This window comes from Lepisosteus oculatus, chromosome 5 (assembly GCF_040954835.1).
Source record: "Lepisosteus oculatus isolate fLepOcu1 chromosome 5, fLepOcu1.hap2, whole genome shotgun sequence".
NCBI lineage: Eukaryota > Metazoa > Chordata > Actinopteri > Semionotiformes > Lepisosteidae > Lepisosteus > Lepisosteus oculatus.
The window spans coordinates 53,574,104-53,601,917 of NC_090700.1; the positions used below are offsets into that span (position 1 = coordinate 53,574,104).

Below are 27,814 nucleotides of genomic sequence, written 5' to 3' on the forward strand. Positions count from 1 at the left end.
GGCACTTGTACCTCAGTGCACAATCTGCATTCTAAAGAAACACTTTTCCAGCAGGAGATAGCCGTTAGCCCCTTACACAGCTAGAATTTAAAAGCTGTTCATACAGAATGTCTGCATGATCTCCATCTCTCACTAAGTCAGTACTTCTCGATTTCTCTCAGTTTGGGAAAACATATTTCAGTGCTCTTCAAGGTGTACTTGAGGGATCAGCAGCTACACATGTGTAGAATCAAGTCAGGACACATCAAAGCTGGGTTTTATGTTTAAAGTCAAAGGAACAGGTTGACATCTTCTAACACCTTTTAGTAAATCCAGCAGTGATTATGTTTTGATTCTTTAGAAGCTCTCCATAAACATATAAAAAATTGAAACTGTCTTGGGTGACAGACAGTTTGAAATGAAGTCAGTTTAATGATAAAGAATTTAAGAGATATGTTTCCTTTCCCCATCTTTTCTTGAATACTGAATGAGCTGAACCTGTATTTTATTTAGAAAATGGATGGATGTGTTGTCCTTGCTTATGAATTTTATGATGAGACCAAGAGAGGCCAGCAGGACTTTGTTTTACAGAAAGGAGCACTGAACCAGAAGACAATGGCTAATTAAAAGTAAAACAAAGCATTTGCTAACACATGGCTATATTCTTGGGGATGTCAGAACAGATAGGCCTTCAAGAGGACAGAAAACGTCCTGTATGTGGAAGCAATTACAATGAAGCCTGTGACTCATAATGCAGGCATTCTGTATGTTTTTCATTTACAGTTCAATGTCTATAGTTGCATACCGTAAATATGCAGGCAGCATTCTTCTACAGACTCATACACTTTGCATCACTTTACAGCTTTACATGTAAGTGTGCACTTTTTATGCTTGAATACATTTTTTTGTTTTCCTACAGATTTTATAGATTCTTGTAATTAAAACCATGTCTTACTATTTTTGTAAAGTAAAACCAAGGCCCAATTTGAAAAAAAAAGTGAAAAGAGAAAGTCTTATCTTTCTGTTATAATAGCTTCAACAGCAAGTAACTCCATTATGGGGCAATGAGATCAAACTCAATTCTGAAACTCACTCTCTCAGACAGTATTACCCTTGTAATACTGTGATGTAAAGGGTAAGAACAGGTGTACTACATTCACAACAATGCTGACAAAAATAAAAATGAGGGAAATTAGATTTATACAGTAACTGAGTTTATTATAACAGGACAGAAAGGAATATAGGCATTTCGGCTCCAGAAGAATCAACATCATACATGCCAGCAGACATATCACTCTGCAACTCACAACTGGCAACCCACTGAAGCTCAGCAGGTGTGAGCCTGGTCAGTACCTGGATGGGAGACCTCCTGGGAAAAGCTAAGTTTGCCGCTGGAAGAGGTGTTAGTGGGGACAGCAGGGGGTGCTCACCCTATGGTCCATGTGGGTCCTAATGCCCCAGTATAGTGATGGGAACAATATGCTGCAAACAGGCACCCTCCTTCAGATGAGATGTAAATCCGAGCTCCTGACTCTCCGTGGTCATTAAAAATCCCAGGGTGTTTCTTGAAAAGAGTAGGGGTGTATCCTGGTCAAATTTCTCATTGGCCCTTACCAATCAGGGCCTCCTAATAATCCCCATCTCTGAACTGGCTTCATTACTCTGTTCTCCTCCCCACTGATAACTGGTGTGTGGTGAGCATTCTGGCGCACTATGGCTGCCGTCGCATCATCCAGGTGGGGCTGCACATCGGCATTGGTGAAGGGGATTATCTGTAAAGCTCTTTGAGTGGAGTGTCCAGAAAAGTGCTATACAAGTGAAAGCAATTATTATTATTATTATTATTATTATTATTACCATCTAGTAAATATGTTTAATAGAGTGTATACATTAATTAATATGGATTAGCTCTATTATTTCTCAACATGAGCAAGCAGAACTGACTTAACAGGCTTCTAATTTATCTTTTTTTGCATATATCTGTATATGTTTTTGCTGTGTTACACACATTTTCTAATGCATTAGACAAAGAAAAAACAAAGGTCTACTACCTGCAAATTCTTCAGTTTTGAGTTCTGAGACCCTAGGTTATCAGCTGTTGTTCTGACAGTCTTTATGGTCATGTCTAAAGGATTAATTCACTGTATTGTCTGTAACCAGCCGTACACTGGAGAAACAAAAAGAAAATTAGGTGACAACTTTTTGCAACATTTCCAAAGAATTTGAATACCACAGCATTTTGCAGTTGCCTGACACTTCAATAAATCAGTGTTATAGAGCAAATGACAAAACTTTACAAAATAAAATGAGAACTGATATTCAAACTGGCGACTTTGGAACCTTTGGGGAAAAACTATTCTTTCCTGCCATCATCCCAATACCATGCACAGATATTGTGAACAATGACAAGTTTAGTGCGATGTGGCTTTGTTTCTTTCTAAACAGCTAAAGATTGACCTCGTCCTTCAGGAAACATCCTGGAACAAATGACTGTTTAATAACTTAAATCTTATTTGTACATTACAGTATGAGTTGTCATAAAACATTGCAGCCCCCAGTACTGCTCTAACATGATGAGAGATATGACTTCATTAATACGTATACACAAAATTCATAGGCCCTACATGCTCCTAACTACCCTAACATGGAGGGTGTTCCATGTTAGATAGATACAGCTGCAGCCATGTCTTAAATTAATGAATCTGCATTGTCTTCTTAACTTGCACTTACTTAAAAAGTGTTAAAAAGTATCATTAGCAAATATAGTTGAACTAACAGAACATATTACACCCAACATATCTATGAATAACTTTGATTCAGATACTGAGATGCAAAACATTTTTCTGTAGTCATGCCGGGGTAGTTAGTGTCAAGTTAGTCACATTGAGACTTCACCCAACTTTGTTGAAAAAGCTGAAAGCCACCTGCTGTAATCTAGAGCATGTTTTAACTCAATAAACACATTTGAGCTAGAACTAGATTAGCATCTTAGAAACAGAAAAAATCCATTGTTTCTTCTAAAGTATTTCTCAGTGGCATCAAGTGATTGACTGGGTGTGATTTACACTATGAAGGGAAAAGAGTATGGGAATTAAAACAGGGCAATGTCTGAAATGCCGAGGCCAAGGTGTGCAAACATCCCAAAGGCTTCTCTTCTTTCAGGAGCAATTCCCTTGTCTCCCTTGGAGCTGTCCAGGTCCCTCCCACCTCTGTCACTTTGCCTGTTATAGTGTTTCATTCATAAAAGAAAACTCCTGCTGCGATTATAGAAGTTTGCATGGTTGAGAACATCCTGCAGATTTGCTGTAAAGATAAAAGTTTCAAGTGCATTCTTCTGGGGATTAGTTTTCATACTTTCATAAGAAAGAAGCACTGAAACAAAGGTGTGCAATCTCTTTTACTCTGAAAGGCTCTTCCATTGCTCCTCACACCAATGCTATAAGAAAGATCTTAATTGAGGATTAAGGATTAGTTGCAAATGGACTAATGTTAAACATTGATGTAATGACCTTTGCTGATCAAGTTCAGTCGAGGCCAAGGAAAAGTGTCTAAAGGGATCAATGCCTTAGAGAGGGTGTTAAAGGCTGCATCTGAGGGTGTTCTTTTGTCACTGTAGGAAATCCACCTCTAAAGCAAATGTTTCACACATAAACTGAGCATATTGCCAGGACAAAATATTACAAAGAGCCCTCTCTGTGTGTCATTTTCCATGTTATCCCATTGTCATTTATAATATCTGTTAATGCTAAGGGTTTAAATAAGTAAAAGTAATAGTTTACCATTTGACATAGCAGTTCTATATAGTTAAGTGCTCTGGGATGTCGGCAAAATGCCTTCAAAAAGCCTAATATGTTATTGGTTATTGCTAACATCCTACAAAGACAAGAAGGACCAAATCTGTTCATAAAGACTGTGCTATTTGTTTGTTGTTCGCCTTGGTTTGTACCCAGCTGTATTTAAAGCTCTGGAACATCATGTTAAAGTACCAAAAACAATTTTAGAAATCGAAAAAATATCCATTATAAAGATTTTCTTAGTATTCAGACGTTGGGCCCAAGGAAAGTGTAGTTAAAAACAATTAAACTGCTGCACACACAATGAAAGGAGAGGTGGAGTAACCTAAATATGTGCTAATACCATGGTAGCACCTCAGATGCACTGAAAACAGCATAATAAAGGTTCACAACAAACCAAACAATTGCGAGGATCCACTTACACTCAGACCAATTAATTCGTATACTACCAATCACCTGTTGCTCATGCTCAAGCAAGCCTACCCTATGAACTCTCCTCAGAATCTCTACCAAGATCAAACTTTGTCTCTTTCTCTCCTAGAAGGTCACACAAATAAAATCCCCAAATTCTTTTGTTTTGTAGCCAAAGTAGCCAAAGAAAAAAATCACACATTCTGGATCCCCAGCCAAGGTCATCACATTAGTTTTATTAGCAATTAAATGAATTATGTGGAAAAAAAAACACATATTTTCCAAAAATAGAAACTATTTATTTTTCTACCAAAATCAAGTCTCTTACGTCCAAGCAACAGAGTTAGCATACTTTGGCAGTTCTTGAAATGAACAAAACAACAGCATAAACAGACAAACGAAACCAGCCCACAATAAAATCTGACTAACGAGGCAGGCGTTCTTGTAAAAATCCAAACACATTTTCCTTCAAAAAGTGGCCTGCGCAGTTTCAAGATAACAGATGGCTGCTTGGAGCATTTTACCAAACTAGTCCCAACAGTGTTCTTCCTAATTGTGCTCCTCTGACATCATGTGGGAAAAAAAGAAAAACTCAAACTTACAGATCCACCCACCCTTTTGTCATTCTGAGGCATGAGAGTGGTGGCAGAACTGTTGATTCAAAGTATTAATAAGCATCTAACTTAATATCACAGCACAATTCAGAAACATAACTTGCATTTTTGCCTCGTTATCATACCTTAGGCAGGAAGACGAAACCAATATCCTGCTGATTCCAAAAGAAAGCACACACTCTTACAATTCTCAAAGCCATGTTGAAGTAATTAACCCCCCTCCCTTCACCTCTTTTTTGACACTATTACTGATTTACTTGTTCTGAGAGGAAGGTAACAGAGATCTTTTTGTTTACTGTCAAACAGATGGTAAAGCACACAAATGCACTTATGCTATGACTATTATTTGGGACCTTGTCCAAGAAATGTAAAGACAAAATCATTCTTTATTTGAAGTTCAAAATGAAGCTAAATCATTTGAAATGAAAAAAAAAACTATCATCAGTACCAGATATTGTTTAGATCATACAGTATAGATGCAATGTTTACTGTTGTCATTACTTGAAGTGTACAAGGCTGACCTGTGCTCCTGGCAGGTGTACAATCAGAGCTCCTAAACACAGACCACAGATATCATTAATTCTCTTAGTAGGATAAGGCTGGATTAAACTGCTTTGGAATAATTGAAGGATCTGCCCCTGAAACATAAGAAACATTAGCTTGTGTCTGAACCACATCAAATCTTTTCTTACTTGGTGCTTCAGAAGTGCTGCCCACATCAAGTATTTGTATGCCAGCAAGAGGAGTTTTTGGATGGGAATATGTAAAGAATTACAATGTTTACATAAAGAATTTTTGCAAAGAATGTGGAGGCTGATGCTGTGCCTTGTAAATGCAAGTACACATACTGCATCTATGTACTGTAGCTTTTGGTGTTTTACCAGTACAACGATACAGGTCTCAAAACATTAGACAGGTCACAAAGAATGAGAGAAGAGCATTCAACACACTTTGTAGTTTGTAGATGACTGATCTGAGAGTCTCATCCAGCCTTTTCCCAAAAAAAGAACGATTTTTAGCTTCAGCAACATGGCTGGGTAGCCTGTTCCCAGGCTACCCTCACAGCCAAATGTGTAAAGAAACGTTACTGTTCTCAGATTTAAAAGCAGTCTCACCAGGTTTCACTCATGACCTCTAGTTCGTCTTTCACTGCTGATACTAAAGAAGTCCAGTGGGTTAACAGGGCCTGTGCCTTTGAGGATTTTAAATACTTGAATCAATCGTAGTCTTCTCCGTTTCTAGACTTCTTCCAAACAGAATGTGCACCCTTACCACATCAATCTCACAAGAAAAAGAAAGTTTTATCATTTCTAACTTTGGGGCCTGCTTTATTTGTAGAATATTCCCCCTAGGACTTGAGGCTTGTATAGTAGCAAATATTGATTAAGCATGAAGGCCCTTGAGTTTTGTTCTTTGACTTTTTGTTTTCCACAAATAGGTCACCCCTTAAAAGCTATTCTTTTCTTTTCTCCCATAAGGATGTTCCTGTTAATGAGATAATTCATCTGAGTGTACCCTTAATAGCTATGCTAAAACGCTGCCAATTTTTTTCTTTTTGTTACAAACGGGTAACTACTTAAAAATTCTAAAATTATCCTGTGCTTTTAATTGCATCCAATGCATGAGTTCATCATACTGTGTCTTTGGTTTGTCAGCCTCTTTTTAGTTGACTTGGCCAATATCAGTATGATTTAAAAACAACAAATGAGGCATCATCCTGGATACTTCCTGGTCAAAGGAATATTTTAATTTAGTTTTATACTGTAATAGATAACACACTGTTGGCTTTTGTTTTGATTGCTGTGGGATGAAATATAACTTTGCAGGAAACAAATTTGTGCGTAGCTTACCTTACGTTTTCATTTCGGGACAGGGTAACCAAACTTTGCTAAATGTGAAATTAACAACATCACAGTGATAAGGGCAACACTTCAAAGGAGGAAAACAAGACTGTGACAGATGGGAGGACTGGTTAAGAGGAGGTAGGATGTTTTAAAGTTTGCCAGTGCCAGTCCTTGAGTGGGTCTGCTTTGAGAAAGATCATATAAACATTACACTCTGTCTGGGTAATTGATCCCAAATGCTGTTTGACAACGGTTTTCATTGCCGACACTTCACATGCTTACTGAACATTGCTGAGTTTTTTGGCAGCACTGTGAATGCCACAACAACTCAGCACTCATTAAATCTCGTGTAGTGTGAGGTTTTCTCCTCCTCAGATAGCCTGCTATAGAAATTAGAAAAAGGCACCAGCTGAGTGAGCTGTTGTCATAGACTGTTCTAAGAATCTCTTCCTGGTTTGAAAAACTTTGGGTTAGGGACTGTAGTTTGAAAAAGGAGCAGATATACCAGTATATAACCAGAGAATGCCCCATTTTCCCAGAGAAAACACCAGCCTTTTGAATGCCTCTCACACAGAGTAGCAGAAACTGTTGTGTTTTTAGATGCTTTATTTTATGTTGTAAATACATACTTTATTTTCCTGTTTCAAGGCTGATCAATGGAACACAGCTCAATATTCTGTCCCATGCACATTACAACCTAAAAGATTTTCCCACTAACTGGGGCAGAAAAGGGATGCTAAGGAGAGTTTTGGTGTATAGAGAAGGAGGCGCGGTGAGGTGAGTTATCTGGACTTAAAAATAAAAACATGGTGAAAAACTGAATGTGTGAACTGCAGCAATTAACTGCCGTATACATAAACAATTGCAGACTCAAATTGATCTATTGTTGCATACATTATATGCAATTTGCATGTTGACAGTAATAAGTTGACTACATGAATCACATTCTGACACTTAGGTCAAATTTGAAACCCTTATAATTATGCAGCTCCAGAGTCAGCAAGTGCTTGAGCCTCTTGAAGGAGAGAGCAAGCAGCCCCTCTTCTCTCAATGTCGTGACCTTGCAGCTCTCACTGGTGTGCCATAGTGATACAACGGGCATGAGGACGGCGGCCTGATCTGAAGTCCAGCGCTGGTAGAAAAACAAATCTAGGCAGAAAAATGCAACAGTGATATTTGGGGTTCACCATCAAATATGTGCACTATGGTAAGAAAGATATTTCAGAACAACAATGCCTTTTAAAGCTTGGAACTCTTACCCTGCTTTTCCAGAATAAATAGCCATCTCCTCCTTCGAAAGGCACAGAGAAGCTGGCTCACACTCTGCCGTGACATAGTTTCCTAAGTCTGCTTAAAGTGCAGTAATTATACAACACATACTGTAGGATGGGTATTGCCTGCTCCATTTCATTAATACCCTACTTCTGGCATTTAAATTTGGGACAAAAAAAGCACAATCAATCATATTTATATACATACAGCATCTCCAAAGATAAGGCTTAACTGCAATGCAAATGAGCTGTGGTGATCAGTGCTCAACGTCATTAATACATTGTTACTACTTTCATTCAGGGGTGAGCGCATTAACCGCAAGGGTGAGTGAAGAGACCTTTAACACTAGTAAACAGTTTACAGATCCAGCCATTCTAGTCTAGCTGTGAAACTTCTAACAACTTTAATATAGATGCAATACCGGTGTTTCAGAGTTCCAGCAAAAAAAAAATACCACAGGTTTAAAAATAATAAATAAAGTTGAATAAGCTTGTATAATGAATGTCTTTGGAATTTTATTTTTTTCTTCAACATTAAAGATCCTTACCCAATGTTTCCTCACACCACCTACTTGAAGGTTTTTAACACCTCACCTGGTCCTTGAAATTAAGCTTCGGAGAAAAAACAGGGGGAGCCTGCATAGTTTCACACTTAAACGTCTAGAGCACTGAGCTGACATCATGTTCTCAGATAAAACACTAACAACCTCCACTGATGGAAAGGAACATTTTATTCACTCAGACTCCGCTCTGAAAATGATCACAGGAACATATGGATAACCTTTCAATATTGTGTTTTTTTTTAAATATTCCACTTGCCAGGATACAGTCTTTTCTTAGAATAGAGATTCATAGGGCAGGTTAGCGTGATGACTGATCAAACAACCCAAAACCTGCCTCACCGGGCAACACAGAACTTTTTACTTTTGACACCAGGCACCGCACAGACAGTGGGGCTGAAGTGCCAAGCAGCACTGTTTCCTTATGGTCTGCTAACTAGCTGTTTTCAAAAACCTGGACAGGTAAGCATAATAAGCTTGAAATTTCCAAGTATTGGCCACAAGCCACTGTTGGCTATTTCTCCCAGTAGTCCTCATTAGAAAAAAGCTGCTTCCAATTAGGTCCAATCCACACGCCGAATCAATCTTCCTCCGCAGGCCCCTGCTCTTTGATTAGTTCTGAAAATATTTATATTTCCTAATAACTCGAATCTTGTCCAGCGGCCCATGATTAAACCCAGACAGAGGCGGCAAATGGAATGAGAGAAGGAAAGAGTGGAAAATAATATCTTTTTTTTTTTCACTGTGGCTCGCTATTAGAGAGAAATGGAAACCTGGCAATTTGAAGCTGTAAAGCTGTCAGCTTGAGTTCTGTAATAAATAAAGATTTAGGGCTTCATGTGAACCAAACTGAACTTTTTTGTGTTAAATTCATTTTTAACACCATTGATCCATATTTTTACCCAAAAAAAATACATCAAGTCTCTTAAAAAATAACAATTGCTTATTGTTCACCACCAGTGCATATTCCCTTGGTGTTAAATCACTTCCAGAAAAAAAATCCAAAATTGCATTATAAATCCAAATAATCACGTTAGTAATTTAAAAACCAGAATTCTGAAAACATACATTAACTTGTTTAATATACATGTATAGAAGCTGTAAACAACATACTCAATGTTCAACATTTACAAGTATCATATACTGTATTTAAAAGAGTTCATACAAATCTTATACAAATCTTATACAAAACAAGTACAAATAATATATGTTGTCTTGGAATAATTTTAGCAAATCCATTACCTGCTTTACAGGGTAACAAACTGTGCTTGCCGTTAGATTCAAGAAAACAAAAAAGTACAAACAACACAGTAAAAATAACCTCCGTTCACCATAAATGTTGTGATTGATCGCCAACTAAGGAATAGAGGAGAATCTTACATTCAGACCTTAGACATCCATTCCAGTTAAATGGCAATTTTGTCAATGAAAAGACTAAATTTATAACTAATCAGAGCTGTCCGTAATCATTAATACAAAAGAAGAAAACATTGTGTGAGATGTGAATATTAAACACTGAAACACTGAAAATTCTGTGTTCTACCTGTCCTGTATTTTTCTGAGTTTTAAAATGTTAGTCTAAGCAGGAGATCTAATAATGACGATAATGAAATTTGCGCAGGAAATTTCCATAGAGCAGTACTACAAGGTACTACATAAAACAGAGTAAATTGAAAGAGAGGGGAAAGAAATTAAACACATTTTTCGAGGGTATGTTTCAATTAAGAATGAGCAATCTAAAAGCTCTAATCTCATGTAAATCAAAATGTGTTATTTGTTTTCCTTTCTCACCAGGATATTTATTGCCCTTTATATACCACCAAAAAGATTTTGTAAGTTTGTAATGGGGATTTGTGATGGTCCACCTTTCTGTCTGTGTCTTTTAGACCTATTTACTACATTTACCTTGCTACACCTATGTATCTGGGACTGTCCCTGTACGATATTTATAAGTGAACTCCAGAATGGGGTGTCACTGGTTCACCACAGATGATGTGTGACACGGCACCTCCTGGTGCATTAATCTCTGACATCAGGATAATGGGAAAGGAATGTTATAGCTCCTTTCACCGGGGTTTTCGTTAACACACAGTCTCTGCTTCCCAAATAGATGGGAAGCAAGAATAAACAAAATTTAAAAACTACAAAAGGATTTTTTCCTCCTCCCCATATAAATTAATATTAAGGAAGATGCACACATATATCTTCCCATAAAGTGCGATTTTCCAAAATTTAGTTTTGTTTGATTAAGTGTCTAATGGCCGTGATCGTCTGATAACTAAGCATTTGCCTGTAATTTATCTTGTGTCTGAGGATAAATTTACAGCAAAGCAGTGCTTTCCCAACACTGACAAGTCCTATTAATCTTCTTCAGACACATTTCAATAGGTGGCTACATCTGCACCATGTGACGCCTAATGTCTCCACTGCCTGACATCCAGGAAAGCTGAGAAAGTGGATCTATGTCTTGTGTGCTACATCAGGGCACTGCACAATAGTACATGTATTTTTTAAGTAAAGGGGTGTCTTTCAATTGCTTGTCGAAAACTGACACTGGCGTTAGCTCAAGGTAAATAACAATTAAAAATGGGTTTAAAGTTACCTACTTGTCTAGTAATAATATATAGGCATGCAGTCTATGTTTGTATGTTTATTTTCATACATACCGCTACTATACAATCAATAATACATAAATGAGCTCGGGATCTAATCAATATATTCTCTATTGTGATCAGTTTTAGGAACTTTTTAAAAGAAATACATTATAGTTAATTATTTAAATTCAAAATAGAAATAGGCAAGTGTACAGTATACATTCTGGAAATATATGAATTTTCCAAAACAGTACAGAATAATTATTAAATACATTTATTTTATATCAGCTGCACTATTTTAGAGCTAGAGTTGTTATGAATACAATTTCTAGTTTGAGACATTGTGAATGTGTTTTCTTTTGAAATGTAAATTGTGAAAATGCCGACTAATTCAAAGTTGTTTTTTATTTTCTTGATCACAATTATTAGAGAAGAGCTCTTTTAATTGCAATTTCACATTTATTCAGCTTTGCATGTTGTGAAAGCAAATCAAACTCTTATTTTTTCTGTTTATTTCAGATGCCTAAAAAAATCGTCTTGGTAGAAGGTACAGTCTAGAAGAGTTTGGAATTCCAATCTTGTTTAGATCCATTTTCTTACATTGTTTTCAGTTATCTTTACATTTCTCCCTTCATGTTTTCTATTATAAGCAGAGGCTTTCTAGCACTAGAAGACGTCGTAGACCTCAAGATGTAATGTAACAATGCCTCAGTCCCATTTCTTGGTGGCCTGCAGGCAGTGCTGCTTTAAATTCTCCACATCATCATCCTCCCCAGCCAGAGTTCATCCAGAATGATCAGTCCAAAAGAATGCTAAAAAAAGTCTCTAGCTTTTGCCAAATAATGCAGAAGTCAATCTTTTCTTCTTATTTCGATTTTTTTAAGAATGACTGCTTTCTAGTAATTTTTAGTTTTCATTCTCTCTTTGTGCTGACATCTTAACACTTTATTCTTCACTTAGCTCCTGTATGATCAAAGCACGTGAATTTTCGGCTGTTACCTAAATTGTTCAATAACATGTACAAAATAATGAAAGAACAATCAATGTCTATATGTATATAATAATTTGTATATATATATATAATTTGTCTAAATACATAGTATACACAAATAAGTCTTTGCTGTGCAACATTCAATATGAATGATTTTATGAAACAATGCTATTTGTAAAAGTATTTTATTTAATTTTCCTACTTTTCAAGACTGTATTTTGTTTATTGTTTTTTCCTTCTTATTTTCAATCAATCTTTAAAAAAATACTAAAGCTTATTTGAAAATAAAAGGAAACAATTTGTGATTGTTCCCAGCTAGTCTTCAATTTATAGCTTATGATTTAAAAATATGTCCTTTTTTAAAATTCCATTGAATGGTCAGTTTGTCAGAAAAGAAGTCCCCATACAAACAGTTGAACTTGATTTCGTTATATCCTCTTTGTTGTCCCCGAGTGTGCAGAACATCGTAGCTTATTCCACAGGAGGCAGAACAGAAAAAAAAAACAAAGTAAAACATGTACTTACATTTGAACAAAAACATGAAATGAAAAGAAAATATTCGAAGAAAACAACTTCACACAGACCATGATGTATGTATCTCAGGGGATTTCCTTATTTGTTTCTTAATTGTTTCTGGCCAGAAAAAAAACTACATTTCCTCAATGGTTTTCAGATGTTAACTGAAAGTATTTTATGAAAAGCAGCAGTGTTACTCGTGCATAAACAAAAGGTTGAACAAATCTAACATTCCGCAGAAAGATGCATTTTGCCTTGTTTTACCTTTCTTTCCTATCAGAAGAAATGTATCCCTCCTGCTTGAACTAAAAAAGAAGCCTTCAGGTTGCACAAAGAAGCTTAATAGTGCATTAATAAGACAATCATGGCCTTACTCATGAATAACAGTCCAATCATTGATTTATACATACTGTACATATTCTAACAAAATGCAAATGCAATATCTATGAATATGTTAGAAAGTTAGAAAGTAGCAGCTAGAAAACCTTTTAATTCTGCTTGAGTAATAATGAGCAAATATATATTAAACTGGTGCAGACAGAAGTGCGACATGTCTCTGCTGACATTTTTGCTGTGCAAAGAAAGTAAAAAGGGGGCAAAGAAAGAAAAAATATTAAGCCTGGTGAAAAACTATGTAGGTGGAGCAGGGTGGTTTAAAAACAGGTGGACCCACAACATTTTCTTATGAGTTCAGACACTGAGAAATGAGAACATCTCTTTGTAATACAAGTGATGTTTCATTGTGCTTGTTGTGGCTGTCGTGTAAGTGCTCATCGCTGTGGTGCGTGGGTTCAAAATCACACGTGAAATGATTCGAAACAAAATGAAGTGTAATGCCTAGTATTTAAGTCATTGTCACACCTCTTTTTGCGCAAATCTGGTCTCCCAATCCTTTTTTATTGAAGTCTCATTTTGTAGATAGAGTGGGCGTGTATCCTGTCAGCGGTGGGTCACTTTGCTCTTTTCAGCAAGAAATAAAGGGGTGAGGCTCAACACCTAAAAAAATCATTAATTGCTGATTTTATGATATGACACTTGAAACACAATTTAAAATGACACCAGTGTAACTGATTGACGAAAGATCCGTGCACTGCAGAAACACAGCTGAAACATTGGGCTGTTACCTGAAAAAAAAAAATGAACCTGCAGCTCACATCAAAAGCAGACCTCCTTGCACTCAGGAGTCACTTTGTTGTGGGTGGCAGGTTGAAAACTCTGAGTACGAGTTATACAAGACAAATTAAGTCCTTCTGTGTCAGGAGCTCTCTGCTGTGGATAACATTCGTGACAAAACATTATTGAACACACACTAGATCAACTTTCATTTTAATGTTACTTACTTGACCCATCACTCTTAAAAAAAAAAGATAAAACAAAACTTGATGGAATAACTCTAGTGCAACATTACACCCAACCTGTCTCTTTCTATTATCATCCTTTTAAAGTGTATATAACATTTTTTAAAGAAATGTAGACGGTAGAGATAGAAGAAAGGAGTCTGGCATTCAGCCTAAAGAGAAATCATTGAAACAAATTAATCCTTCGCCGTTTAAATTGACACTGTAATCCATCATCGGTGAATCGAACTCTGTAAGCTATCTTGAATCTGCTGCTTTCTTAGATTGGCCCTCAGGGCAAGCAGACACCAAGGGGAAAAGAGTAACCAACACCTTTGAATTTACAACAGAAAAACAGACGTACTATCCTCATTCTCGGATATGGTTTTGGCTCCTTGTTGTTCTCAACATCACAAAAATATCAGAAACTAAAAGCTTTTATTTGTACATTTAACACCTTTCTTTTACATTTCTGTGTACACCGGCATTTGTGAATTATGACCTTCATCATAAGAAAATACAATTTGCACATACAAGAAAATACGTCCCTTTTGCTCGTGTCAGTAAGGTTTTATAAATCGGGAGGTTTGTCGTTTTCAGTTACACAGATTAAGTAGCATTTGTGTGGTTTGGTAAGCATTTTCAAAGAGTAAGCAAACATAAATCATAACATTAATCAAAAACTATCACATTAGTGAACTCCTTCCCAAAAATTGACCTTTGTTAACTGTTAAGGGTAAATGATATACAGTTGATCTCGGTTTTACAAAAAGGTGGATTATCAAATATGCAGAAGGTAACAAAGATTTGTTAAAAGCTGTCATTAATCTCATAACTGCATGAGACTTATTTCAGTCACTGTACAGGTATTTTATTGAGCAGACTCCAATGTGCTTGGGACCACTTTGGCTCTTTAATATTATTTTATTCTGTCATACGCTATTTTATCCAAATAAAAGCATACACAGAGGTTTGTTTTTTCTTCTTTGGTATACTGACTGGGAGAGGTTATTCTTGACCTGTTTTCACGTGACATGTTGCTAAATATTTTATTCTTTTTGTTGTGGAAAGGTTTAGACGTACGGTAAGAGAGACTGCAGATATGACAACACGGCCCCTTCTCCCACCCCCACTGGAATAAAATTAATGTGCCTCAGCCATGCCCAGGGGGGACCACCTTCTAATGGGGATGATAGATGAGCCTCCATCTTTTGCTTTAGGTCTATGCAGAATGCTCGTACAGTATGCAGCTGTGTTTCTCTTTATATCACTTTTTACCTCCGCCGATATCACACCTATTCATAACGCACCCTGTCGAGACGCCATCTCTGTACCATATCTGGAGTGCCATTCAGCCCCTGCAGTCAAAATGAAATGGGTGAGCAACCAACTCTAATGTTTATTTGATTTTTGTGACATTAGAATGGTGCCCCTTAGAAAAGCTCTGCTTTGGTGTCTCAACACTGCAACCCAGTGCTGAGAGAGTGGCACCTTTTGAGTCTCTCATCCCAGCAGTCTGAGTCTGGCACGCAGTTTTCAGGTGTGCAGTACTGGTACGCTGCAGGGGAGAGTGAAAAAGGCACATGCATGGCACTGCGCCATCACGATCAAGCTTAAAGCCATGTGATTTTTTTTTCTAAAAACCTGCCAATTGTTTCTTACATATTGTTTTTCTCTTTCCTTCATTTCTTCATGGAGTGCCTGCAGCTTTGTTAGTTTCGCAGCACAAACATTTTTTAAAACCAAAACCTCACACTTACATCAGACTGAAGGAAAGAAATATAGGTGCTTTCTGGGGGCATAGATTATATAAATCATGGGAAGGATTAAAACTACTGATGATATTTCCTCTTTAAAGCTTTACCTGTAAAACACCTTGCTAAATCAGTCATGAGTCATTTTCTTCGTGCTCCTTTGTGCACATGATAGTATGGACAATTGCAGTGTAATATTCATTTCAGGACTGTTAGAGAAAGTGTTGTTTTTCTTCCTCTGAAATCAGTCCTCAGGCTGCCAACACACCACATCTACTTCTGATCATTATTAACCTTGGCTGGAATTGAACCGGTGACACAGAGGTGAAAGGCTTCATGTCCTGGTGTCAATTCTCGGAATCACTCAGCTGTGTAAACTTGCACAATGAAGCCATTAAAGGCCACAGGTCTGCAAACCCTCCTTCGGCAGGTGCGACTGTGGCTCTACCTGTGCTTTACAGAACGTCCTATTAGGTTCTGCTCACCTGTTTATCCCTTCCAAGTCATTATTAGTGTCCATGCTTGATGTAAAGGAAAGGAAAACCTAATAGCAATAACAGCTCATCTGTTCACCTCTCAAGCCTAAGTGCTGTTCTGTCTGGTTTCACTTTTTTTCTTTTCTTTGTCATTTTCGAAGACTGAGAACGGTCTTTTAAAAACCTTGCTTCTGAGGAACCTGTATTTGGCAGGGTCGCTGTCATACAACTTGGTATTATTTCTAAATCTGGAAGAAAAAAAGTTCTGCCACTGCAGCAAGGTCTAATATTCAAGGCATTGCTTTGCACAAAAACCATGAATGAGACTTAATAAAAAACAAGCAAGAATGGTACTTGAGAAAATATGATTTTAGTGTGAAGCAATGCTTTAAATGGGCTGCAGTCTACAAGTACTATGAAATGGCAATGTAAACACACTTATACTTTTCGTTTTCACCCAGACAGAACTTATTTAATAGAAGCAAATACAAGATTGCATCTCATTAAACACTGAAATTGAAATGAAAATCCAAATATCAACAGTTTACTCGTAGAGGTAAACATCACATAAAGCTCCAGTACCCTGTACCAGTCATGTTTAACATAATGTTTTTCTAGATAACTTCTGAGTATAAATATGTGAAGAGGAGTTCATTGAAATTAAACTTGTGGAAACCCTAGTGCAAGGCACACTATCTTATTTACCTTTAATTGTATCTGAAGGTCCAATTCAGTTTTCATTCTGTCCCCAGGCAAATCTGCTGAAGGCGGTGACAGAAACATTAATACTTTATTTGGATTACAAATGTAATGAAATAATACAGATTTCCATCACATTCAGTGGACCCTAACCACGTTTCACTACAGTGATATCCAGTTAACGTATTCTGTGCTATGTTGGTTGACAGACTATTCTGTAATTTCTACCATTCACTAGCTCAGAATTAATTCAGTGTTTCAGACAGGCACAGAATAACATGACCAAATTCCTGGCATCAGTGTAAGGTTTGCAGCTTTTAATTTTCTTTAATTATGATATTAGTTTTATTGCATCTTTCTTATTAAGATTTCACTGTTCTGCTAGTTTCCCTGCCTGTGTCTCATTTATTATACCACTCGCTAATACTCTGTCTCTTCTAAATGAAGGACTAAGAATAATTCAAAGTTTTACACAATAGATGCATTTCAACAGCATTTTGGTAAGGAGCATTCCAGCTGTGCTTAAACAGCTGTGCTTTAGAGCAATTACAGATAGACAGACAGACAATATTTGACTGCTGCACTTATATAGGAGCTGGCATAATTATAAAAAGATAATGCATAACTGATTATTGCATCATCAGGCAGTGACAGCAAAGAAAGGCATTGTTGCAGTCCCTTAGTTTGCATTATTCTCCATGTTCATTAGGATAGTTTTATTTAAAGCAAGTGGAAACAATGCAGTAGACAAGCTTTTTCACTGGGTTTTCAATGACTAGCCTCAGCTGCAGTATACGGGACTTCAGCAACTCGAAGATAATGAGAATAACATACAATCCAGTTTTAAAGCAAACAATTGAAGTGAATGATAATTTAACAACCATCAGAAAAAAATAATATTTTAGTGGCTACGCAGTGCAAAAAAACACATTCATATATACAGTATAAGTTTACATACATATGTATATACTGGGGATACATGGCTAAACTCTAAGCATTATCAGAATTTTAAAAACTCTGCATTTTTAGTTCTAAATTACATAGTTAAACTTTATTGTTGACAATAAAACTGGACAAGCAAGGACTACACATTAATGTCTCAGCAAGTGGATAGAATCATTTTGAAAGATTAAACTAGAAAGAAGAATTTCAGATCTACAAGAGGAAAAATAAATATTTCCCCCCAAAAGAGATAAATAAGTAAATTCTAAATTAAAAAAGAGGGAGGGGCTGGGGGTTTGGGGTTAAAGATATATTATTGTTACACTGACAATTGAGGAAACCTCAAACTTCAAACTTCATGACTCACTAGATGCACCCTAAATGCAAACACATGTTTTCAACATGCAAACTTCACCACTCTGTGCTTTGCCCAAACTAAATTTCTAACCAGAGCTGCATTGTGATCTGAAGAGCTGCGCAGTCTTAAACAATCCTGAGGCAATGGTGTTGTTTTAAGGCTGAAAGTAATGTCGAACAAATTACAACATACTTGGGCATGAAGCCAGTGTGCTGTGTACAATAAAACCATAATCCTATTGAATTTGCCAGTAACTGATGTGAGGGACTTTAGTAGAGGCTGTAGATTTCTGTTAAAAAAATGTTTATTAAGTTCAGAAACTTAATGCAGTATTAAAAAAATAAAATTGCTAGCTCTCCTCCATTATTTTCACAAACACCTAAGGACTCTTTGAAAACAGGTCCTTCTACTCAGCCCACTGTAATTGATAACACCAAACAGTTTTATTGCAAACTGCATGCAAAAAAAAGGAAAAAAAATGTTTTTTATTATTTTATTGGTAATGTCAGCTTTATTTACAAACATTCAACACTATGTACTCCTTTCAAGAGACATTACATACATTATTTTTTAGTTTTAACCTTTCTAAGGCCTTTTTAAAGAAATTTACAAAGTGATATCTAAACAAGTGAGAACAATTTAAACTAATTACTGTGTTAACAAATTCTTAACAATGAGAAAGATGTTTATACAAACAGAAATGCATTTAGCAGGTTGTGTTACAAGTTTATTTTATGATTGATGGTATTTTAATATAATTAAATACACATATAAAAAGATAAAAGTTCACTTTTCTAATAAGAGAAGTTTCACAAGATTGAATATAGCATAATTGTTTTTCACTTTATACATTGTATTTTTTCACATTAAAACTGGAAAGACTCAAAACAAAAAAAAATCAAGGATTTTTTTAATTACTGTCCAAAAATATACTATACAAAGCTTTCTTCTCTTATGAATTAAAAAATGCAATTCGTTTTCGATTTACTTTAGGTTGAAAGTTCAATGCTAATTTCTAGTGCAGCCTTGGATAAAACTGTTGAATATTCTTCAACAAACATTATAAAAACAGAAGCATAACAATATTTATTTAGTCTCTTTGTATGTTTTCATTTCCACAAGAAGAACTATGAATATATACAAAGCTAAAGTGGTTTAAAGCTCCAAGTGTCTATCAACAGACTAAAATGTACTATTAGCATGCTTCTGCCGCAGATAATAAACCACCTATTTCTACATTTATGGTCTGATGCCATTCAAACAGGAAAGGGTGAGGATTCACATCAGCATCATCCATTGTTGTAGTTACAGCTTAAAACCTATCAATTTTAAATGAAAATAATAAAAAATGAAATTTCTTAATGAGTAGGCAACATACACCAGCACCTTAGTCACCCTTACCTTAGTGATTACTGCAAATGCTTCAAATCCAAAGGGATGAAACACAAAAGAAAAAAATGAATAATATTCTGTTCAGGGTGCAACCTAACTACATCAGGGAGCTAAGGACCGGAGGATAATTTGACCATGGGTTAAGAAAGGAGGTTATGTTGAGCTGACCGCTGCAAAGTCAGACAAGAAAAGGACAGAAAGAAAAGTCAAGTCCCAACCTCTGAAATCAATTCACACATATCAAGCATATGGGAACTGTGCACTGCTTTAGTGTCACCTAGAAAATCCTAACAATGGAAAGGCATTTGGTAACACTTCCATACTGCACTGCTTTAAAATAAAGTGTTCAGTGTCTTGTACCTATTGGTAAGTGTCTCATACAGAGAGATGTTCACTGTTTTGCGTGAGTTCTAGTTAAGGTCCCTACATACCTTTAAACTGAATGACACATGTATTGTAAATGTATCCCTGATGGATGTGCTTGGATGAGATCTGGAAACCGAACAGAATTCAGTTCTTGCCTTCCCCAGAATTTCCATACCCATACAGGAAAAACAAAACGTTTGGGGGGGGGAGCTTATTACGCACGCCTTTAATAATAATAATAATAATAATAATAATAATAATAATAATAATAATAATAATATTTCCACTTTGAAAGGGTGCCCAGTTATTAAGTCAATCTTAGTTTAAAGAATATCACAAATACTCTCATTATGTTTAAAACAAATCCTGCTTGTTTGAAGAATAGCGGTGGATGTCAAGCTTTCAAAGAGAAACCGACTTCTTTCCGTGCGCGCGCGCCCGCGCCCGCGCCCGCGCCACGCTTAGTGAAACACGGGACAAGTCGCCAATAGGTAAGGATTATCAAGTCAAGTACGATGAACTTTCGAAAACCTAGAGTCTTTAAGAAAAAAAAGTACTCAGTACAAGACGGGTTGCTTTTCTCAAGTCCGTAGTTATACACCGTCTCCTTGGGTCTAACCAAATCCTACCTCTCTTTCTCTCTACTTACACTCCAGTATTGAAAGCGTCACTTCTGTTAGGTCAGAAAATTCAGTGAATAAGTATCGATCGTGAACCATACACGAAAATGACAAATGTGTTGATAGTATTTTAACTATTCTACTATTGCAGTTTTTTTTTGTCTGGCAATATGAACGACATTTTTTAGGCCTGCGTGCACATATGATTTGCAGTGCCAAACCGTTCTCTGTGCATACTGTGGTTTACCGATCTGTTCTACAGAAAGCATAAATATGTACCGGATCAAAATGATTTGGTTTGTAAGGGCGGTATTCTCAAATATTGAGGCTAAACATGGCTGTCAATTAGCCTACACATGGGCGCGTACATGTGCATATAAACGTTATCTCTTCCCATGTTCTTCAGGTTTCTAACAATATGAGGAAACAATGTGTATCGCCTGTCAGACATTGTGCGTCGTGTGCGCCTGCAGTTACGGATCCAAGTTATTTTAAAAAGTTTAAGACATTATTTTCTTACACTCAGTTAATCTAACCATTGAAAGCATGCCACATCACATTTTAAAATAATTTGAAAAAGTAAAAAGTAATTTAATTTTGTTGACATCCGCTCAATCTGTGTTTTTGTAAGGCCGCAATCCGTGTGGGTCAAGGACCTACCGCATTGTACAATGTACAAAATAGTTCAAGATACACCTCGAGTTTTGTGAAGAAGAACTGGCTAACTGAAATTAACAATGAACGACTCAAAATCCGCTTTTTAAGATTTAGAGTAAGAATTACACAATCATAGATAATGGGTTTATAGTACATATAACAATTGTTTCTGTAAATTCCTTGGCCGAACATTGTGTTTGAATGTTTACCATTCTGTGCTTCTTAAAATCCCCATTCGCTTAGCTGTTAGGTAGTCTTTCATATGTTTTTTGTTAATGAGGATAGTTTATTTCCATATCGAAGACTATGTAGCCATTGTGTTCTTGTGTGTTTTAGACTGAAAATTACTGTAAATATAAAATATATAACATTCCTTTTTTAGCCCAAAGACGGCCTTTTTGCGTCGTTTGTTGAGGGTATTTGTGGATGTTGCTAGTATGAATTGAGCAAGTGCTGCGTTAAGTTTTGATCTAAACGCAGCCTCTTTTTTAATGCACCTTGATTATGGAGTAACTGGAAAAATGTTAATGGTAATGTAGCCTATATTATGTCCTCAGTGGAATGCGGCCGAAATCCATAATAGTTTATGTGTATTGCATTAACCTTTCGTGCATAATTAGATATTTGATATATGTATATTGTCTGTCGTGAGTTTCTTCCTTTAAGGTGTAAAGTTCTTTTTATCCAGCTGACAATGACGAATGGGAAACTGTTAAAAAATCCTAATAATTAAGGGAGGAAAAGCAGTTCTTTACCAAAGCGGCACAGAGACATTTATCTGATGCGGAAACTTCATTTAGCTGTGGTAAGACTTAAGCAGTGTTCCTGAGGAAACTTGTGTTTTGCTGTTTCGAGTGTGATTAGCACAAAAATTATCATCATCACTGTCATCGTCCAGGAAATAGAAAATTTAAACATAAATTTGGAAATATGCAATAGTGAGCAATGTTGAAAAAAGAACTTCATTGTGCATGTAAATTTAAAGACTCTTCTTCTGTTTTCTTAACCCATTTTCTCACACACAGCCCTAAAAAGCACCTCCTGGAAAGAAGTGCTTGACAGACAGACGAATTGATAGATCGATCAATTAAGTGAGACCAATCGGTTTGGGTTTGCAGAGCACATAGTGAGCGAAATTCTTTCCTCGTTGACTTATTTTTTCTCGTCTTCTGACTCAATCAGCCTCTTAAAGTTGATTAGCCCGGTTAACCTTTGCTCTGCTCTGGGTCTGGAGGGGTTAATCAGGCCAGGATCTCAGTGACCCACGGGTCAGGATCCCACTGTCTCCGCTCCATTGGCAAGGGCGGCGATAAGATTACAGTCAACTTTTTTACGACACAGAGAGCCTCTCACCTGCACATATCCGCTTAATCGATACAGGGTTTAAACTCAAGGGAGTCTCGGCGTCCTTAATGAGGTTCTGCCTTATACCTAGGATAAGGTAATAGCACTGCTCTTCATTAGGCAGCGGACTACTTCGAGGTTAGCAAAAGACATACAGAGGAAAAACATTAAGAATGACAAGTCTGGATTACAGAAGAATACGTCTCTTCGTGTATATGTTTATATATGTTTATATGCTGTCAATTTCCCCCGCTACTGTATACCTTCACTGTATGCATTTGCGGTTACACCTTGCGCTTGACGTGGCGTAACTTCACAAAACTTCGCTGCTTTTTCCCTTGGCTATCATGTCATCCAAGCTTTAAAAATAAGAGCTGTCATTCTTTAAACCTAAAATGTGTCCGCTTTTCATCACCCTGAGCTCACTTTAACGGAGTCTTTGCCCTCTGCTCCCGAAAGTATATTTTTCTTCGCTTGTTGTTCCTACAGCCCATACCTGTGTCTCCCGATGAAACTAACTCCTTGTTCAAGCAAGTCGCGGTCAGCAATTCGGCGGAGCCCGCACTCACAGCACCTCGCGCGCTCAACAACGGGGTCTCTCTTAATCGCCGGCTATCGATTCACCTAACTCCTCTCAGCCACCTCAGGACACATCTTAGAGCACCGCGGCTCAGAGTGTGCTCTTTGCTTTATAAACAATAATAAAGTGATTTACCCCTTTCTCTCTGCGCTCCAAACAGGGAAAAATCGTTAAAGTTCCTGCTATTTGTGTGTGATCAGTAAATATTTAGCGCGGTGACATCTCCGGCTCGGGTCCTAATCGATGGGGATCCCAATAGGTGGTTGCCTATTGTGTGTGGAAGCTTGCTGGGATCTATTTAAAGGTACTCTTTACGTGGAAAGGAAAAGCCTTTCATCGTGTTGGGTACCCAGCAGAAAAAAAAAGTGATTTTTCACTCCAAACCCAATTGTCTACTCATCCATCATCTTTGTTATTTTACCAATTAGTAGATTAATTATTTTGAAACTGTTTGATGCCTTTGTTTAAGGAATCTCAAAAGGCAAACATTGCAAGGATCTTCTATTTAATTTCTTACCACTATTCTAAGACTTATTAGTAAGTACAATTATCTCCTATGATTTTAATGTTTATTCCTCTATCTCTATCTGCATTTCCAGTTCTGAAGCCTTCAATCCGCATACCTTCGGCCGTGTCTTGAGAATAAAGAAACCAGACGTGATTTAAAATGTTTGTAAAAAAGTTCATTTTTAGACATTTAGGTTCAATGTTATGACAGCATTTTGACCTATCCCAAACGGAGTGGGTCCATCACCAATCAATACTAATCAATACTGTATTTAATCTTAATCCTACCTGTAACCTCACTAGTTACAATAGTTGTGAAACTCATCTAGACATGAAAATGTGCCTGTAGACTACGGTAAGAATTTTCGTTTTAGTTCCAAAGCTTCATTTGAAGTATTTAGCATCAACCGAGGCAGAAAATGTTGCACACGTTTTTTGGTTGAGAGAGCACCTATGTATCCATTGAAAGGCGGTGATCCGAAAAGACAAGGGGGGACAAATAAAAATCGATTTTAAGCGACCCCCTCTGTCCTTTTCTCACAATTCAGAGACCAGTTCTTCCGAGACAAAGGTCGATTTGGGATTTTTTTCCTTGAAAAGCACACACATACTTCGTATGAATCCCTAAACAATCTGAAATTCATCCAAACCCTGTTTAAATCCACGGTGGTAAATGTTTTGAGATCATCTACAAAGTGCACGGAGAACGAAAAGTAAAGAAATAATCATAGTGGAAACTTGAAAAGATTACGTTCACTGTCTTGATAGGGTTAGGATAGGCGACATCTGTGACCCTAAAGTTCAAATCAAACTGTCAGAAGAAAGAAATTACATTCTGAAAAAAAGATCAGCAGCTGTAATAATGACGGTATTTTAGGACGGGTGGTTTTGGGGTATTAGTAAATGGGTACTATGTCTCAACATGAATAATTTGTCGGTTTAACACATACACGCATCATATCTATAATAACTACAGACTGTATCAATATGTTTTCTGCTGCGGAATCCGTGCATCGGGCTTGTATTGTACATTTAGCAATAAAACTAATTAAACTATTAAGCCTGTACTGTAAAATTAACTTATATCCAAAGCATTTAAATGGAAGCAAAGACAAGCTTATTCGATCACCGGTTAATTTTAATTCCGTGAGATTTTCCAATACATCAAAGCTTAAAGACTCGCGTTGTCAGATCAGTCGCGAATTCCATTGTTTGCTTTGACAAATATGTATATACAGATGCTTATTAAAATGCTTTAACTCCGTATTTTTTAATCCATACCGCTGTTTTTTTAAGTGTTGTGCCTAAAGGCAATGAAAGTGTTCTCGGTGTCACGGAGCCAGAGTTTGCTTTGCCTAAAAGGAGCAAACGGAAGCGTACAAATCACTTCAATGGCTGCGATGAATGACTTTTTTCCTCGCTAATGCGGGGGTTTATAAATTCATAAAACTAAGTTTATACGACGGCGACAGAAAGACAGGTGTCTATATCTGCATTCCCTCCCTCTCACCCAGCCCACACAATGCAGTAGGGTGTACCAGCGCGTCTGCCTTCTGTGGAACAGAAAAGACAGGCAGAAGCACCCTAAAGGCGTCAGGAAAATTCCCCAAAGGCGTGAATTAACCTTCAGATTTTGTTTTTCTTAAGAAAATCCTCTGAAAGTTTTCCCGTCTTTTTTCAAATGTTGCGAGTGAAGATCTGGCCAAAGAAAAGTGAAAGTTAAAACACAAATCGAAATCACTCCCTATTCGGTTGTTAATATTAATGTACTTTTTGCTTCTCCTTCAAAGGTTGCAGCCTACTTTTTATCAGTTTGCATAATCGCTTAAATAAACATTAAGAAGTGTTTTTGTGTGTATTCAATAGAGAAAAAAAAACCGTCAGGTGGGAAGACAACGTTGACTCTACTGCCAAAACAGAAGACTTCTTGGTCTTTCTTTCCTGGGTAATATTAAAGGCGAAGATGCAACACGCAGAAGATGAGCACAGAAAACTTGCCTTTGGTACGTTTGTCGAAAAATGCTTTTGTTTTTTGTGTTTTATAAGGATGAGCAGACTGTTTTAATGTGAGACATGCACAGGTGAGGTGTGTCACTTCGTACTAACCTACATCAAACGGGTTTAGCCTGTAAATACATTTGCGTATAAGCACGGTCCGGGTACTGCAAAACAACTAAAGCAACTAAGGCTGTTTCGATTAGGGTCTTCCTGCTAAAAGATCAATGTACCTGCTGCTAATGAACCTTTCATTCCGCTGTACGCAAAAGTCTTGATATCCTTAGGGTACGCTAAGCCTTTTTTGAGCGTGTTTTCTTCGCCGCGAACAGTCTGCTAAGATGTAGCAATGCGAGAAGAAAGTAAAAGATTTTATAAACACTATGCGAAAGCTAAAATGTTTAGCTTTATGGCTAGACAGTTCTTAGATATTAATTTGATTTACAACATTGTATATCCCTCGCTAAAAGTCGTTTTATTTACGACCCGTCTGATTGCACGGGAATGAAAACAGCCAGGACCAGTATCCTTCCATTTATCAAACAAATGGCGCAAAATGTGCATACTCACCATCGGAATGGTATGGTCAAGATCCAGCATGTGACGATATAATTTACAGAAAGCGCGTATTCTGTTTGGCAGCCGGTTTTCAAAAAGGGAACGGTGATATGATTCGAGAGAAAAAAAAGTGTTTTGAGGGGGGGAAATATCAATAATAGTTTGATACAAAAGCCAAAAACTCAAATCAGCTCCGGTATGTATCCAAAACCCAGAAAAAAAACGGAGGAAAAGGAAAAACAAAACAAAGCAGACACCCAAATGCGTTGTTCAGCTACATCCAAGCCAATTAGCAGAAAATCCTAAAGCATTAATCAGATTAAAATGGGCACAAGTTTCTTTGGTGTTGGTGAGAGACGCAAGATCGGAGCGTTTTCCCTTTAAGAGGACTCCTCTGTATTAAACCTAGAATTGAGGCAGAGATGATCCATACGCTAGGGGGCACCCAGATACTGTGATAGATCCCGTCTTTGGCATTTTTTTTCTTTGTGGCCAGCATATGCTCTGATTTAGCACTGTAAATTTTTCAGTGGACCCAACTCTGACAGCCCCTGGTGATTTTCAAAGTACCACAAGCCAGCGGTTAAAAATTGCACCGACTTGGAAGTTCAGAAGCGCACAGGGAGCCACTTTTTCTCTTCACGGTGGCTCAGTGTCTTCGAATGAAAACAGAACTCAGGCGATTGTTAAAATGAGGAGAATAGCAATTCTAAACATGAATTTACCGCTCCGTGCCCATATGATCCATTTAAAGCATTTTTTTCCCACACACGGCAAACAGCCTTTTTACATGTTCTCCTACATATGTGTCCAGTATATGTAAATAACTGTATGTTGGCAACGTAGAATTCTATTCTCTACATGTGGCATCATATTTTGGTTTAATAATTATTTTGGGGCATATTTTTCATAGTCGCCCGTCTTCTCCTCTGCGTTTTTCTGCTGACGGATCTTAGAGGTCTGATCATTTTTTTTTAAATAGTGTATACCGAAACATTTAATATATCTTCGTCAATCCTTTACCAAGTTCCATATAAACATTTAACTCAAGCTTTTAATAAGACGGTCCAGTAGATACTTTGTTAATTAGGTAATAGCCCACTTCAAATGACTATATGTAACCAACATGTCTCTATGTGTAGATAGCAATATATTTCATACACACAAATGTATAAATATAAATATAATGTCTATGTGCGTTAATTATTCCTATGCCAAAGTACAAGAGATGTCGCTTTCTTGCAAAGAGGAAGTTTGCTTAAATATATAAATACATTTTTCTGCTGACTGTGCCTAAGTAATATTTCAGTTCAACGTGTTTACACATATATTTGCATATATGTGTATGTTGCTGTGCTTTACTTTTAGAATCCCAACCAAGGGATCTTTTTTTTTCTTTTGAGAATGAATTGATCCACATTGTTAGGAAAGACTGGAATATATTTGTGGAAAACGCAAACTGAACCAGGAATCTTCGGGAAATGTATTTTTTACATTTATAATGTTTTACGTTTATCATTTATAATGTTTTTTCTCCTGTCTTAACCTTGTCTATGCAATTATGAACTCTGAAGTTTACCTTCTTTAAAAAATCATTGATGACAAATTACTTAGATTTTATTTTAAAAAAGGGACTAAGGTGACTTGTAAGGTAT

The 27,814-nt window shown here is 36.9% G+C and overlaps 1 long non-coding RNA gene across 1 annotated transcript; it reads right to left on the minus strand.

Moving 5' to 3' along the window:
• Positions 1-1,209: 1,209 nt before the first annotated feature.
• Positions 1,210-26,538, minus strand: LOC107076963 (uncharacterized). The gene is made up of 3 exons (XR_001478086.2): positions 26,172-26,538; positions 2,031-2,146; positions 1,210-1,787 (listed from the first exon to the last, which is right to left on the minus strand). It is a non-coding gene; the product is annotated as an uncharacterized lncRNA (long non-coding RNA).
• Positions 26,539-27,814: the final 1,276 nt, after the last annotated feature.